The sequence below is a fragment of the Apodemus sylvaticus genome, chromosome 2, assembly GCF_947179515.1.
Source record: "Apodemus sylvaticus chromosome 2, mApoSyl1.1, whole genome shotgun sequence".
In the NCBI taxonomy this organism is placed as follows: domain Eukaryota; kingdom Metazoa; phylum Chordata; class Mammalia; order Rodentia; family Muridae; genus Apodemus; species Apodemus sylvaticus.
Window position 1 is genome coordinate 159,646,584 of NC_067473.1, and position 18,243 is coordinate 159,664,826.

The following is an 18,243-nucleotide window of genomic DNA, read 5'->3' on the forward strand; positions in this document are numbered from 1 at the left end:
AGAAGAATGCAAATTGATCCATTCTTATCTCCTTGTACTAAACTCAACTCCAAGTGGATCAGGGACCGCCACATAAAACCAGACACACTGAAACTAATATAAAAGAAACTGGGGAAAACCCTTGAGGACATGAGCACAGGGGAAATTTTCCTGAACAGAATACCAAAAGCATATGCTCTAAGATCAAAAATTGACAAATGGGACCTCATAAAATTACAAAGTTTCTGTAAGGTAAAGGACACTGTCAAAAGAACAAAAAGACAACCAATAAATTCGAAAAAATCTTCACCCACCCTATATCTGATAGAAGGCTAATATCCAATATATACAAAGAACTCAAGAAGTTAGACCCCAGGGAACCAAATAACCCTATTAAAAAATGGGGTACATATCTAAACAAAGAATTTTCACCTGACGAAATTCGGATGGCTGAGAAGCACCTTAAGAAATGTTCAACATCATTAGTCATTAGGGAAATGCAAATCAAAACAACCCTGAGATTTCACCTCACACCAGTCAGAATGGCTAAGGTTAAAAACTCAGGAGACAGCAAGTTTTGGCAAGGATGTGGAGAAAGAGGAACACTCCTGTACTGCTGGTGGAGTTGTAAGATGGTACAGCCAGTTTGGAAATCAGTCTGGCGTTTTTTCAGAAAACTGGACATAACACTTCCGGAGGACCCTGCTATACCTCTCCTAGGCATATAACAAAAGGATTCCCTGGCATGCAATAAAGGAACATGTTCCATTATGTTCATAGCAGCCTTATTTATAATAGCCAGAAGCTAGAAAGAACCCAGATATCAATCAATGGAGGAATGGATACAGAAAATATGGTATATTTATACAATGGAATACTACTCAGCAATTAAAAACAATGAATTCATGAAATTTTTAGGCAAATGGTTGAAACTGGAAAACATCATCCTAAGTGAGGTAACCCAATCACAAAAGAATACACATGGAATGCAATATCTGATAAGTGGATATTAATTAGTCCAGAAGCTTTGAATACCCAAGGCACAATTAGCTTATCAAATGACTCCCATGAAGAAGTATGGAGAGGGCACTGTTACTGGAAAGGCTTGATCTAGCATTGGAGGGGAGTATGAAGACAGAGAAAAAGGAGAGAGGTGATTGGACAATGGGTGGAGAGAAGAAGGTTTATGGGACATATGGGGAGGGGGGAACTGGGAAAGGAGAAATCATTTGGAATGTAAATAAAGAATATGGAAAATAAAAATATATAATAAAAAATCCTACAAAAAAAGAAAAAAAGAAAAAAGAAAAAAGAAACAAATTAGAGTAAAATACTACACTCAACCAGACAAACAAAAAGCTGTCAAGACTTGACTGTGTGCTAGAAATGAAATCCACAGGGAGAGTAAGTGTCCCTGACACAAAACATAAGGAAATATGGGGCACTGAGAAAGAACAAATTTAACAGAAATAAAAATCAAGATAACAGGAATAGAACAAGGAGAAGATCCTAGCTCAAAGACCCATATTTAACACACTCAAAAAAGAAAAATTACCTAATTCCTAAAAAAAAAGGAAAAAGAAAAAATGCCTATAAATGTAGAAGAACTATATAGAACATAAAATAGATTGGATCAGAAAATAAACTCACTTTTCTATACAATAATCAGAACACTGAACATATAGAAAATAGAATAATAAATGCTTCAAGGAGAAAAGGCCAAATAACTTGTACAGGTAGACATATTCAAATTCCACAAACATCTCAGTGCAGACACTAAAACTAGAAATGCATAGGCAATTACATTGTAGACTCGAAGATACCACAGATGCCCAGATCACTATACCCAGTATAACTTTCAATCACCATTGCTGGAGAAAACAAGATATTCTGTGATAAACACAACTTTAAACAATATCTGTCCACAAATTCATTGCTACAGATGGTGCTAAAATGAAAACTCCAACCCTAGACGGTAAAATATACCAATGAAAACATAGGGAATACATAACCTCACAGCAGAAACACCAAAAGAGGGAAGTATGCAGAAAAACAAACACACATACACTCATAGTCACATATACAACCACTTCTGGCACCCGATAAAAACAAGAAGCATCATTGATATCTCTCAATATCAATGGACTTAATTCCTCAATTAAAAGATACAGGCTAACAGAACAGATATGAAAAGAAGATCCAACCTTTCAAAGCAAATATGAAACACATCTTAAAATCAACATAGTAGTTACATCAGATTAAAGGGCTGGGGAAAGGATTTCTAAACAAATAGACCTAAAAGTCAATGTACAATAGGTATTCTAACATCTGATAAAATAGACTTCAAAAGAAAATTACTCAAAAGAGATGGGAAAGAACATTTGTACTCTTCAAAGGACAAATCCACCAATATAACATCCCAATTCTCAACAACTATACTACAAACATCTAAATCCAAGTCTGTTAAAGGAACACCAGGAAACCTCAAATCACCCATCGATCTCACATATTGATAGTGGGAGACTATAATACCCAACCCACTATCACCAATGCATGAGTCAACCTGATAAAAGTTAAATAAATACTGAAACTAGGAGATGTTATTAATAAATTGGACCTTACACACTAAGTTAGCCAAAGAAGATCAAAGGATACAGACAAGAAAATAAAAATTCAAGACATCATTATTACAGATAATGTGATAGTATACATAAGCAAACCCCAAAATTCTACAGGGAACTTGTAAGGCTAAAATCACTTTCAGCAGTGTGCCTGGTTACAAGATTAACTCAAAGAAATAATTAGAAGCCTTCCTATATACAAATGACAGACTGAGAAATGTATCATCAGGGACACAACACTCTTCACAATAACCACAAAATATAAAGTACTTTGGGGTAGCCAAATCTAGGAAGCAAAAGACTCTTATGAAAAAGTTTAAGTCTTGGAAGGAAAATGAGGAACATATCAGAAGAAGGAAAGAACTCCCACCCTCATGGATCAGGAGAAAAACATACTAAACAGTAAAAGAACTTCCAGAGGTAACACCATCCCTAATTTTAAAGACTACCACAGTGCTATAGTAAAGAAAACCACAAAGTATTCTCATAAAAATAGACATGGTGAGCAATGGAATCGAATTGTAAACCCAGAAATAAATCCACACGTGTATGGACACCTTATTTTTTATAAAGGATCCATAAACACACAATAGAAAAAAGAGAGCATATTCAAAAATGGAGCTGATCTAATTGGCTATCTTCATGTTAGAATACTCCTAGATACATATTAGCTCTGTTCAAAAATCAAGGTGAAATGATGATCATTACATTAAAACACACTGGATGGAACACTGAACTTTATGGAAGATTAATAGGGATTAGCATTGAAAATATTTGTAAAGTCTTGTAATATGAATGGTAATTTTGTTCCCAAAAAACAACTCTTTAAATGAGAAAATTTACAAGCACATAGCTGATGGAAACCAACCTTTGATAGAAGAAAAAGTAGTGAACATGATAACTCTGGATTATCAGAGGGAGGTGGATTAGTCAAATAGAGGTTAGCAAGTGGCCCAACCATTGAGTTGTTTAAAGCATATGAAATTATAAAGACTGAGTGTGTGTTTTTCATTTGAGAACCCATACCTTTAGGGAAGATAGTGTGGTATGTGCTGCCAAAATATATTTAATTCTACACATCTGCACAGGAGAAACTTTCTAAACAGAACACAGATAGAACCTCATGACAGCAAAAAGTTTCTGAGAGGCAAAGGACATCAATAGGACAAAATGACAGTCAACAGAATGGAAAAGGATTTTTTTATCAACTCTAAATCTAACAGAGAAATAATACACAAAATATATAAAGAACTGAAGACACAAGGCATCAACAAACCACAAATCTAATTTTTACAATTAGGTATGGAGTTAAACAGAGAATTCTCAATAGAGAAATCTCAAAGGGGTGAGAATCATATAAAAATAATATTCAATATCCTTATCCATTAGGGAAATGCAAATCAAAACTACTTTGAGCTTCTCTTGGACACATGTCAACATGCCTAAAATCAGTGTTAAAAGTTACAGCTTATACTGGCAAGGAAATGGAGCAAGGGGAACATAATTACATCAATGAAGGGAGTGCAAATATGTACAGCGACTACAGAAATAATTATGATGGATCCTCAGAAAATTGGGACTCTATCTACCTTATGACCCATCTATACCACTTTTGAGAATATAGCCAAAGGACACTACATCTTACCACAAGGACACTTGCTCAATTAGTTCATAGTGTCTCTGTTTAAAATATCAGGAAACTAGAAACAAAGTAGATGTTTCTCAGTGGAAGAATGGATAAAGAGAATGTGGTATATTTACTTAATGTAATACTACTCTGGAGAGTATAAGTAACAAGGTGAGTTCTTGGGGTTGGGGTAGACTGGTCAAATGAATATCCCTGGGAATGCAAAAGATTTGTTGGGTAGAAGAGAGGGTGTGTGAAGATAGGAACAGAAAGGAAAAAAAATGTGAAGGCTGGCACACAGGCAGAGGGTATGGTCAGGGAGACACACAGAGAGAGATGGAATACTAGGGCATTTAGAGTAGATGTCAAACCTAGTGAAACGGAACTTCCTGAAACCAATGAAGGTCACCTTAGTGAGAACTTAGTAATGGAGAATATTGAACCTGAACTGGCCAACTTCTGTAAGCAGACAAGGCTTCCAGTGGTACATGTCGGACACCAACCCATTCATCAAACCTTGGACTCAACAATCTGTCCTGACTACAACATGGACTGGGGCAATGGTGGCTCAGAATGTGTAGGACTTATCAACCAATGAATGACTGGTTTAATTTGAGGCTCAGGACATGAGAGGCAACCCATGAAAGACACAGCCTAGATTGCCAGGAATGTGAGATTGTGTGGTACAGAGACCTAAGGTAGAACCAAGTACCAATAGACTACATAAACAGCAACAAGTCAAAGAAGTAGGCTGGAGAACAGTCGTGGATGATAAAGTCTAGTCTCATAAAAGCTGTCTTCTTCAAGGGTCTGTTTACCAAAACCAAACTTTTGGCAACAAACATACCTAAAATCCTTATAAAAATATGCCACAGTTATACTTGTACAAATTTCCACAGTTGTTTATTATCATTATTTCACAGAACATTAAAAGGAGTAATAAAAAATGTGAAAATTAAATGACTTAAATATTATTGTTTAAATTTCCTTAAACTAGGAATATCGTTTTCTCAACAACAGGCACATATATTTTTCTGATAGAAATGTTAGGTCAACTTTAACACTATGACATGTTTTTTTCTAAGTATGCTCCTGTATGCTCCTGAATAAACATGAATATGTTGAGAAGGAGATAGTAGTATAAAGAAGCATGCTAGCATAAGAAATGTTTTTATAACACTATTTCAGATCATGAATCAAAATGCAGAAATTAAAGGCCAGGGCCCAATACTCTAGGAAGGCATAAACATATGTTACCTTCCATGGGAGAGGGGACTGGAGTCCACGTTTATCAAATGAGTCTCCATTCACTCTGAGTGACAGCTCGTCATGAAGTGCCTGGGTAATGGCATACACAGCTTCATGGACTTTGTAGCTCAAAGGTGAGGTATTCATATCCCAAACATTCAGAGATCGTGTGCTCAGGCTGCCATTTTGCTCACATTAACTTAGTTTCTTGACTACATGCTCATAGACTTGTGGACATTCAAATAAAATCGACCAAACATCCTGGATAAAGATATCATAAGGGTATTTTCTAGGTTGAACGCTTTTTTGAAAATCCTTGAATCCCAGAATTTCATCCTTGTGAACCGAAAATGATAATGCTCCATCAAAGGGTGTATAAATTCCATTTTGTTTAAAGGGTAATATTGCAGTATACCAATCAGAAGTTGTGATCCAGATATTACCAAAAATAGCACCGGAAATTATGAGAGAGACAAGTGTCAGAAAATCATGAGTGTCTCCAAATGCAATTACAACACGTGTCATTATGAGACGTACTATTAATTGGTACCAGCATACTTGACCAAAAGAAGGAAATACTGGATCCTTTTCTGCAAATGCAACACAAATTCCATATTTGAGCATCTCCTCTGTGATTTCCTTAAAGGAGAGTTCTCCCCTCATTTCATCTGGAACTATCAGACCAACCCAGACCCAAGTGAAGTAGAGCAGCAGTTGAATAATTCCCTGGTACAGAGCTGCAGTGTGCACAGGAAACTGGTAAGGAGGCTGGAGCTGGTCTCTTGTCCCAAGACTCTGGTCAAAAGGAGCATAGCTGATCTGAACTGAAAGAAAGTTACTATATAAGTCATGACAACTAGATTTATTTAAAAATGATTTGTTTTACCTCTTCTGCTTATGCACTCTAGGAGAAATTGAACAGTTAAATAACTTTAATAAGTAATACCAATTAGTTATCTATGTCATTTACTCTTCACTGCATACAAAAAAATGTACCTTTTCCTTTGTCCTTTTATAGAACATATGAAAAAAGGCCATAGAGTATCTATCTCCTGATCTCCACTCAGGTAATACCAGTCAAACACAACCATTTGCAAATCTGTCACTTCAAAACTTTCATCTTCCTGATAATAGAAGTGGAAAAGCAGTAACACTAAAGGCCTGTTTACTTGATGTCACAAATCCGAAACAAAAACAAAATGAAACAAACAAACAAACAAACAAAACGGAATCTATGGAGCATCATAAAAGGGAATGTGGAGTGACAGCACCTCACAGAGTCTGCAGGAAAGTGAACAGGCCTGGATGAGGTTGCCTCAGAGGAAGGGGTCAAAATGGAGGTCACAACGGCAAGAAACTGAATAGTTAGGTAAGAAGAGGTTTGGCTCAGGTGGTTTATGGAGGGAATATTTAGTTCACTGTTTTGGTGTCTAGAAGGTAAACTCAACATCAAATTTTAACTGTAGAGTCCAGTAGGCCAAAGCCAGGGCTGAGGAGACTGAAGAACAATGTATAATGCTATACATGCATGAAGATGTTATGACAAATCCATTATATTGTAGGATATTATATATGTATATATGTATATATATGTATATATATATATGTATATATATGTGTATATATATGTATATATATGTGTATATATATATATACACATGTATAAATATAATCAAATCACTGAAAGGTGGCTCGGCTCACTGGGTTTGAAGTGCTTCCTTTATAAGCAGAAGGGCCTGCAGTAGAATCTTCAGAATCCCCATAAGTCAGACATGGCTGTGTCCCTTGTACCTTAACATAGCAGGGTGGAGACAGGTAAATCCCTAGAGCTTTCTGGGCAATCAACTCAAAATCTTAAGCTTCTGATTCAGAACTCTGATTTCAAACAATGGTGGAGAAAGTGAGGAAGAAAGAATATCAGTTGTCCTGATATGCCTACCTACACAGTCCTGACATACATCATATATGAGACACATACCACACAAACACACATACACTCATGCACACCTACAAGAGTATGCACACACACACACACACACACACATGCACACACATACACACACATGGTCAAACGCAAGCAAACACTCATGCACACATACACAAAAACACAGACAAACAAACTGAAAAAGAGAGACAGGGGCAGACACTGAGACAGAGACAGAAAGGGGGAGAGGGAGACTCAGAGAGAGAGAGAACAAACAACTATGGTACCTCCATCAGGTCATGATTCCTCAGTATTAGAAATCAAAGAGAATAAGAAAAATGGCATGAGTTACGTATGTTGCATAGAGTAACCAATATTAACAAAAAATCATAAACAATGCCCACATAAGCAGGTACATGCAAAAAGAGAATCAATTCTGAATCTAAATAGAACTTAGCAAACAGGCATTAGGTGGAGAAATTTTAAAATGTGGAGAAAAAAACTGAACGTAAAAACAGATAGCTAAATAAACCCGCTGAAAATTACTATCCAAGTAAGTCAAATGATAACCCACCACAGAACAACCTTTGTGAATTTTCTTCAACTCAAGAACGTGCTCTGAAAATGTGAAAATTAATCAAGAAAGACAGATGTAAGACTCAGCATACAGAGGACCTAACACCCAGAACTAGTTGAGAACAGACATACAGCACTTAGGCTGGAGAAGACAAGAAATTGAAAGAAGGGATTATCTGTCACAGGTAAAGTTGGAATGATTTATATATACTAGGGATTCATTTACATACACTACAGATGGTGTACTTATTCTACACAGAAAAACGCTAACAAAAATGCCAACATGATAAAACCAGAGAAACATGAATAGAATATGATCTACAATACAGCACTGCCAGCTCCACAGTTCATGCTTAAGAAGTATGAGCGGATTACTAAAAGAAATGATAAAAATGTCTCAGGACATTGTGAGTATATTGAACTTGTGTTAGGCTATGTGTGTAAGTTTCAGTAGCCACAGGAAGCCAGCTATCCATAGGTGAAAGAGAAATTTTGCATTTCAACTATTAAAAAGGAGGATAGCATGAATTTTACATGAAGATGAATAGAACTACAAAATATCACCCTGGTTGAGGTAACCCAGATCCAAGAGGACATACGCAAAAGGTATATACTCAGTGATAAGTAGATATTAGCCCAAAAGTACAGAATTACTTTGAATTAGAATTAGCCAAAGAGACATGGCCCCAAGTAGTGGGATGGCATCACTGAACTACCCTCAAGCTAGTACAGCTGTCCTCTGAGAGGCTCTGCCAGCACCTAGAGAAGACAGAGGCAGAATCTCACTGCCAACCATTGGATTGAACCTGGTGACCCCAGTGGAAGAGTTAGGGGAAGGACTGAAGTAGCTGAAAGGGATGGCAACACCTTATGAAGAACAGTATCAACTAACTGGACTCCTCAGAGATCCCATGGACACAGAAATATACATGGGTGGTTCCACGGCTCCTACTACATATGTATCAGAGGAATGACTTATCTGGCACCAAAGGGAGGGGAGGCACTTGGTCCTGTGGAGGCTCATTGTAAAGGAGGATGCTAGAGGAGATGGGGCGCCGGCAGCAGCAGCAGCAGCAGCAGCTGGTCCAGAGGAAGGGCCATCAGCAGTAGAACCAAGCAGACAGGGTCCAGGCAGACCCGGCGCCCATGACCACTGGCCATCGCTGGCCAGCCAGGCTGCAAGCAGCGGCGGATTTACGGTGCCTTTCACCACACAGAAGCCACATCAGAACTCTGCCTCCCGCCAGTCAGTTATGAGGGCTCCATATTGGTTCTCGGTCGCCAGAGAAATCAGACTGAGGTACGCAAATATAACCCGAGACCAACATCGTGGGGGTCTAAGCCCGATGGGCGTTGGCCTGCACCCAGGCCCTGGGCTGATCGGGGGTCCACCGGGGTGCAAACCCGGCCAGGAGGTTTTTTTTCCTCCCGGGCCGGCGCGCGCACCACCACCATTTTGCCTAAGGGAAGCCAGGGAGACCTAGCAGGCAAAACCAAACCGGCTAACAGGCATAGCCCGAGGCGGACATAGCAGGGGTCTCAGACGGTCAGGCCCTGGACTGCCCCCAGGTCCTGGGCTGCTCGGTGGGCCATCTGTGCCGGCCCAGCCAGGAGCTTGTTTGCCCGGGCCTGCGCGCACCGCTGCCATTTTGCCTACGGGAAGCCAGAGAGACTAGCAGACAAAACCAAACCAGCTAACAGGCATAGCCCAAGGCGGACAAAGCAGGGGTCTCAGACGGTCAGGCCCTGGACTGCCCCCAGGCCCTGGGCTGCTCGGTGGGCCATCTGTGTGCCGACCCGGCCAGGAGGTTGTTTATCCGGGCCAGTTTGCGCACCACCGCCATTTTGCCTACAGGAAGCCAGAGAGACCTAGCAGGCAAAACCAAACCAGCTAACAGGCATAGCCCGAGGCGGACATAGCAGGGGTCTCAGACGGTCAGGCCCTGGACTGCCCCAGGCCCTGGGCTGCTCGTTGGGCCATCTGTGTGCTGACCCAGCCAGGAGGTTGTTAGCCCAGCAGACTCTCCCAGCACTCTCAGGGAACTCGCGCACGCCACCATCCTAGCCACCTGACACACCCAATTAACACCCACAGCTGAGGGGAACTTTGCACCGACATTGGCCTGCCAGGCTTTTGCCTAGACTCAGGGCCTGAGCAGCTAGGCTAGCCTTGTGTGCACCAACCCGGTTGGGAGTTCTGCTGCCCAGATCAGCCTGGGCGGCAGCACCACATCTACAAGTCCTGCAAGTGGCTAGCTGGGTTTCTGGGCGGCCAGCTGGGAGAAGTCAGTGTGCTCCAGTGAATCCAGCGGGCCCCAGCGGGAGCCTTCGGGTGCCTGCTTTGGGATCTGAACAGCCTGGGCAGCAGCACCCTGTCTACAAGCAGTTCAGGAGGTAAGCTGTGCACCAGAGGCCAACTGAGAAGGGACAGCTTGCACTGGTGAGTCCAGCACTGACAAGACAAACTAACACCAGTGAGAACTAGATGGCAAAAGGCAAACGCAGGAACGTCACTAACAGAAATCAAGGCAATATGGCAACATCTGAACCCAATTCTCCTCCACCAACATGTCCTGGATACCCCATCACACCAGTAAAACAAGATTTGGATTTAAAATCACTGGTCATGATGCTGGTACAGGAACACATGAAGGACATACTTAAAGAAATTCAGGAGAAAACGGATCAAAAGTTAGAAGCCCTTGCAAGGGAAACACAAAAATCATTGAAAGAAATCCAGGAGAATACAAAAGCCAACAAGGAGGAAATGCAAAAAACACTTAAAGAAATACAGGAGAACTTTGGTCAACAGGCTGAGGTCATGAAAGACGAAACACAAAAATCTCTTAAAGAAATACAGGAGAACTTTGGTCAACAGGCTGAGCTCATGAAAGAGGAAACACAAAAATCTCTTAAAGAATTACAGGAAAACACAAACATGCAAGTGAAGGAGCTAAGCAAAACCATCCAGGATCTAAAATCAGAAGTAGAAACAACTAAGAAAACTCAAAGGGAGACAACTTTGGAGATAGAAAGCCTTGGGAAGAAATCAGGGGACAGAGATGCAAATATCAACAACAGAATACAAGAGATAGAAGAAAGAATCTCAGATGCTGAAGATTCAATAGAAACCATGGACTCAACAGTTAAAGAAAATGCAAAATGCAAAAAGCTTGTAACCCAAAATATCCAGGAAATCCAGGACACAATGAGAAGATCAAACCTAAGGATTATAGGCATAGATGAGAGTGAAGATTTACAACTTAAAGGGCCAGCAAATATCTTCAATAAAATTATGGAAGAAAACTTCCCTAACCTAAAGAGAGAGATGCCCATGAATATACAAGAAGCCTACAGAACTCCAAACAGACTGGACCAGAACATTAATGGACTTAATGCCCCAATAAAAAGACACAGACTAACTGACTGGATACGTAAACAGGACCCTACATTTTGCTGCTTACAGGAAACACACCTCAGGGTCAAAGAAAATACTTCCCGTCACATAATAATCAAAACACCAAATGTTCTAAACAAAGAAAGAATATTAAAGGCAGTAAGAGAAAAAGGCCAAGTAACATATAAAGGAAGACCTATCAGAATCACAGCAGACTTTTCACCTGAGACTATGAAGGCTAGAAGGTCCTGGGCAGATCTCATGCAGACTCTAAGAGAACACAAATGCCAACCAAAACTACTATATCCAGCAAAACTCTCAATCACCATAGATGGAGAAACTAAGATATTTCACGACAAAACCAAGTTTACCCAATATCTATCCACAAACCCAGCCCTAAAAAGGATAATAGGAGGACAACACCAATACAAGGAGGGAAACTTCACCCTGGAAAAAGCAAGATAGTAACCTTTCATCAAACCCAAAAGAAGTTAAGCAATCAAATTTAAAAAATAACGTCAAAAATGATAGGAAGTAACAATCACTATTCCTTAATATCTCTTAACATTAATGGACTTAATGCCCCAATAAAAAGACACAGACTAACTGAATGGATACGTAAACAGAACCCTACATTTTTCTGCTTACAGGAAACACACCTCAGGGTCAAAGACAAACACTACCTTAGAGTAAAAGGCTGGAAGACAATTTTACAAGCAAATGGTCTCAGGAAACAAGCTGGAGTAGCCATTTTAATATCAGATAAAATTGACTTTCAACCCAAAGTCATCAAAAGAGACCCTGAGGGACACTTCTTGCTGGTCAAAGGAAAAATACAAAAAGAAGAACTGTCAATCCTGAACATCTATGCCCCAAATGCAAGGGCACTCTCTTTCGTAAAAGAAACTTTATTAAAACTAAAAACACACATTGTACCTAACACAATAATTGTGGGTGACTTCAACACTGCACTTTCCTCAATGGACCGATCAGGAAAACAGAAACTAAACAGGGACACAATGAAACTAATTGAAGCTTTGGACCAATTAGATTTAACAGATATATATAGAACATTCTATCCTAAAACAAAAGAATATACCTTTTTCTCAGCACCTCATGGTACCTTCTCCAAAATCGACCATATAATTGGTCACAAGACAGACCTCAACAAATATAAGAAGATCGAACTAATCCCATGCCTCCTATCTGATCACTATGGAGTAAAAGTGGTCTTCAATAGCAACAGAAACAACAGAAAACCCACATACACGTGGAAACTGAACAACACTCTACTCAATGATACCTTGGTCAAGGAAGAAATAAAGAAAGAAATTAAAGACTTTTTAGAACACAATGAAAATGAAAACACAACATACCCAAATCTATGGGACACAATGAAAGCAGTGCTAAGAGGAAAACTCATAGCCCTGAGTGCCTCCAAAAAGAAAATGGAGAGAGCATACATTACCAGCTTAATGACACACCTGAAAGCCCTAGAACAAAAAGAAGCTATTTCGCCCAGGAGGAGTAGAAGGCAGGAAATCATCAAACTCAGGGCCGAAATCAATCAAGTAGAAACAAAGAGAACCATACAAAAAATCAACAAAACCAGGAGCTGGTTCTTTGAGAAAATCAACAAGATAGATAAACCCTTAGCCAGACTGACCAAAGGGCACAGAGAAAGTATCCAAATTAACAAATTTAGAAATGAAAAGGGAGATATAACAACGGAAACTGAGGAAATCCAAAAAATCATCAGATCCTACTACAAGAGCCTGTACTCAACACAACTGGAGAATCTGGAGGAAATGGACAATTTCCTTGACAGATACCAAATACCAAAATTAAATCAGGACCAACTAGACCATCTAAACAGTCCCATAATGCCTAAAGAAATAGAAGGAGTCATAGAAAGTCTTCCAACCAAAAAAAGCACAGGACCAGATGGCTTCAGTGCAGAATTCTACCAGACCTTCAAAGAAGAGTTAACACCAATACTCTTCAAACTATTCCACAAAATAGAAACAGAAGGAACACTACCCAATTCCTTCTACGAAGCCACAATTACGCTGATACCAAAGCCACAAAAAGATCCAACAAAGAAAGAGAACTTCAGACCAATTTCCCTTATGAACATCGATGCAAAAATACTCAATAAAATTCTTGCCAACCGAATCCAAGAACACATCAAAACGATCATCCACCATGATCAAGTAGGCTTTATCCCGGGAATGCAGGGTTGGTTCAATATACGGAAATCCATCAATACACTCCACTACATAAACAAACTCAAAGAACAAAACCACATGATCATTTCCTTGGATGCTGAAAAAGCATTTGACAAAATTCAGCATCCCTTCATGCTTAAAGTCTTGGAGAGAACAGGAATTCAAGGCCCATACCTAAACATAGTAAAAGCAATATACAGCACACCGGTAGCCAGCATCAAACTAAATGGAGAGAAACTTGAAGCAATCCCACTGAAACCAGGGACCAGACAAGGCTGCCCCCTTTCTCCTTATCTTTTCAATATTGTACTTGAGGTACTAGCACGGGCAATTCGACAACATAAGGAGGTCAAAGGGATACAAATTGGAAAGGAAGAAGTCAAACTATCATTATTTGCAGACGACATGGTCGTCTACCTAAGTGACCCAAAGAACTCAACTAGAGAGCTCCTACAGCTGATAAACAACTTCAGCAAAGTGGCAGGTTATAAAATCAACTCAAGCAAATCAGTGGCCTTCCTATACTCAAATGATAAGCAGGCTGAGAAAGAAATTAGGGAAATGACCCCCTTCACAATAGCCTCAAACAGTATAAAGTATCTTGGGGTGACTCTTACCAAACATGTGAAAGATCTGTATGACAAGAACTTCAAGACTCTGAAGAAGGAAATGGAAGAAGACCTCAAAAAATGGGAAAACCTCCCATGCTCATGGATCGGTAGAATCAATATAGTTAAAATGGCCATTCTGCCTAAAGCACTATACAGATTCAATGCAATACCCATCAAAATCCCAACTCAATTCTTCACAGAGTTAGAAAGAGCAATTATCAAATTCATCTGGAACAACAAAAAACCCAGGATAGCTAAAACTATTCTCAGCAACAAAAGGAAATCTGGGGGAATCAGTATCCCTGACCTCAAGCAATACTACAGAGCAATAGTGTTAAAAACTGCATGGTATTGGTACAGTGACAGACAGGAGGATCAATGGAACAGGATTGAAGATCCAGAAATGAACCCACACACCTATGTCCACTTGATCCTCAACAAAGAGGCTGAAAACATCCAATGGAAAAAAGATAGCCTTTTCAACAAATGGTGCTGGTTCAACTGGAGGTCAGCATGCAGAAGAATGCGAATTGATCCATCCTTGTCTCCTTGTACTAAGCTCAAATCCAAATGGATCAAGGACCTCCACATAAAGCCAGACACTCTGAAGCTAATAGAAAAGAAACTGGGGAAGACCCTTGAGGACATCGGTACAGGGAGAAAGTTTCTGAACAGAACACCAATAGCGTATGCTCTAAGAGCAAGAATTGACAAATGGGACCTCATAAAATTACAAAGTTTCTGTAAGGCAAAGGACACCATCAAGAGGACAAATCGGCAACCAACAAATTGGGAAAAGATCTTCACCAATCCTACATCAGATAGAGGGCTAATATCCAATATATATAAAGAACTCAAGAAGTTAGACTCCAGAAAACCAAACAACCCTATTAAAAAATGGGGTACAGAGTTAAACAAAGAATTCTCACCTGAAGAAATTCGGATGGCGGAGAAGCATCTTAAAAAATGCTCAACTTCATTAGTCATTAGGGAAATGCAAATCAAAACAACCCTAAGATTTCATCTTACACCAGTCAGAATGGCTAAGATTAAAATTTCAGGAGACAGCAGGTGTTGGAGAGGGTGTGGAGAAAGAGGAACACTCCTCCACTGCTGGTGGGGTTGCAAATTGGTACAACCACTCTGGAAATCAGTCTGGCGGTTCTTCCAAAAACTGGGCACCTCACTTCCAGAAGATCCTGCTATACCAGTCCTGGGCATTTACCCAGAAGACTCCCCACCATGTAATAAGGATACATGTTCTACTATGTTCATAGCAGCCCTATTTATAATTGACAGATGCTGGAAAGAACCCAGGTATCCCTCAACAGAACAGTGGATGCAAAAAATGTGGTATATCTACACAATGGAGTACTATTCAGCCATTAGAAACAATGAATTCATGAAATTCTTAGGCAAATGGATGGAGCTAGAGAACATCATACTAAGTGAGGTAACCCAGACTCAAAAGGTGAATCATGGTATGCACTCACTAATAAGTGGATATTAACCTAGAAAACTGGAATACCCAAAACATAATCCACACATCAAATGAGGTACAAGAAGAAAGGAGGAGTGGCCCCTGGTTCTGGAAAGACTCAGTGAAACCGTATTCAGCAAAACCAGAACGGGGAAGTGGGAAGGGGTGGATGGGAGGACAGGGGAAGAGAAGGGGGCTTATGGGACTTTCGGGGAGTGGGTGGGCTAGAAAAGGGGAAATCATTTGAAATGTAAATAAATTATATCGAACAAAAAAAAGGAGGATGCTAGAGGAGTGAGGCTAGAGTGGGTGGGTGGTTGCAGAATTACCCTCTTAGAGTCAACGGGGAAGGGGATAGGATGGAGGGTTTGGGGAGGTTAGACTGAGAAAGGAGAAAACATTTGAAATGTAAATAAATAAAATGACAAATAATAAAAAAATAACTCATAAAATCTTATAAAATAAAAATCTAGTCAAGCATGATGGAGTATGATTAAAATCCCAGCCGTGGGCAAGCAAAGGCATGAGGATCTCTCTAATGCTATCTTGGGCTGCAAAGGAAGTTCAAGACTGGAAAGCAGGATGCTTTGTGTACCTGTGGGACATTGTAGAGACTTAGAAATCAGGAGATCTGAGCTGATATTCCTGTTGAAATGCCTCCTATCACTGCAACCAGCTTATCAGTCTTCTCAGGCCTGCAGCTGTAGTTAGGAATTGGGGGGCTCTCTCCTGAGAGCAAATCCATAGAACTTTCCATGGCCTTTGTTTCCAAAAAGTCAACATTGAAGAGATAGAATCCCAGGGACATATTGAATAGAATATTTGGGTCCTTGTTGATTTTTTCTATAGCAAAAACCATTGCCAACATGTGCTGATAATTTTTGGTGAGATTCCTGGGAGGAAAATTTGAAAGATCATATTTCCTTTTATGTCAGTTTCATTAGGAGGTTTGTCTAGTAGCTCGCCTAGACTCTAGATAATGCCCTATACTCCTGCAATACTGGCATGCCTAAATGAACTCAATATGTTAAAATTGGAGAGAGACTGAGAGAAAGGCAGACAGACAGACAGAGAGAACCCATAAAGTTGAAGGCAGGAGACATTGCAAGGGAAACAGCAGAGTACAGTCAGATCAATATGTCTTGTTTATATGTATGAAATCCTGAAACTCTATTTTTTTTAAAGAGAGATGTCAAACACTTACATAATAACAGCTTCCGGTATAGCCATTGTTTCATTAAAGCCAAATTTAATTCTATTGTCTCTAGCAGTCACTCTGAGGGAAAAGAGTTCTCCAATAACAAAATGCCCATCTTGATAGTAGCCAGGAGAAGCAGGTATACTTAAGGAGAAACAAGAAATTTGTTCCTGGAATTCAATGAGGACAATCAGGAGAGAGAAAGCAATGAGTAATTCCATAACATTGATAAATAATTGATAAAATCCAGATATCTGTTCAGTTGAGAATCTTGGACTATTCATCCCTGGGAGCACATGAACAAACTGGTAAAAGATGTCTGGTTGATCCATGGGGATCAAGGTTATGAAGCATTGTTTTGTCCTGGTTCAGGCCCACCAGTATCCAAACACTCGCTCAGTTCCCTGGAGTCCAATCTGCTTTATACCTTTTTAGCCCTAGATTATGTCCCCTTCACAGAGTCACTGTGAGTCTCCAAGGGCTCAGAAATCTCTCACTTGGCACCTGGAAATACTGATCCTCAGTAGGAAAATACACAATTAAGAAAAAGTGTGAAGTCCACTAAAACACCTGTGGGGTGTATACACTCACTGAGCTGAGACTAACCAGTGGAAACAAAATTAAATCATGAAGAGTCATCTGAAGGAGGCATCAAAGGGCTCAGTGTTTGTTAGGCAAGAACTAGACTGAATTATTTAACATCAATATCATTTTAGAGTATTTCTGTAAGGAAAAAAATAGTGTTACATTAGAAAATATTATTTCTGGTCACTATATTGGGTCAAATAATCAACTCCTATTTTTTATTGGATATTTTATGTATTTACATTTCAAATGTTATCACCTTTCCTGCATTCATCTCCAGATCTCTCCTATCCTATTCCCTCACCCCATACTTCTATGAGTGTGCTACCCCACCCACCCACCTACTCCCACCTCACTGACCTGTCATTCTCCTACACTGGGCAACCAAGCATTCATTGGACCAAGGGTCTTTTCCCCCATTGATGCCAGACAATGTCATCATCTGCTACATATGCAGCTGAAGCAATGAGTCCCTCCACATGTATTCTTTGCTGGATGGTTTTGTCCCTGAGAGCTCTGGGGAGTCTGCTTGGTTTTTATTGTTCTTCCTAAGGGGTTGCAAACCCCTTCAGCTCCTTCAGTCCTTTCTCTAACTCCTCCATTAGGGACCCCATGATCAGTTCAATGGATGGCTGTGAGTATCCACCTCTGTACATGCCAGGCTCTGGCAGAGACTATCAGGAAACAGCTATATCAGGATCCTGTCAGCATGAACTTAATGGCATCCACATAGTGTGTGCATTTGGTAACCAATTGTTAATTCTTGTTT

The 18,243-nt window shown here is 39.9% G+C and overlaps 1 pseudogene; it reads right to left on the reverse strand.

The window, feature by feature from the left end:
* The window catches only part of LOC127677654 (vomeronasal type-2 receptor 26-like), a 40,917-nt pseudogene extending 23,807 nt beyond the window's left edge, over nt 1–17,110 (reverse strand).
* Between the last annotated feature and the right edge of the window lie 1,133 nt (nt 17,111–18,243).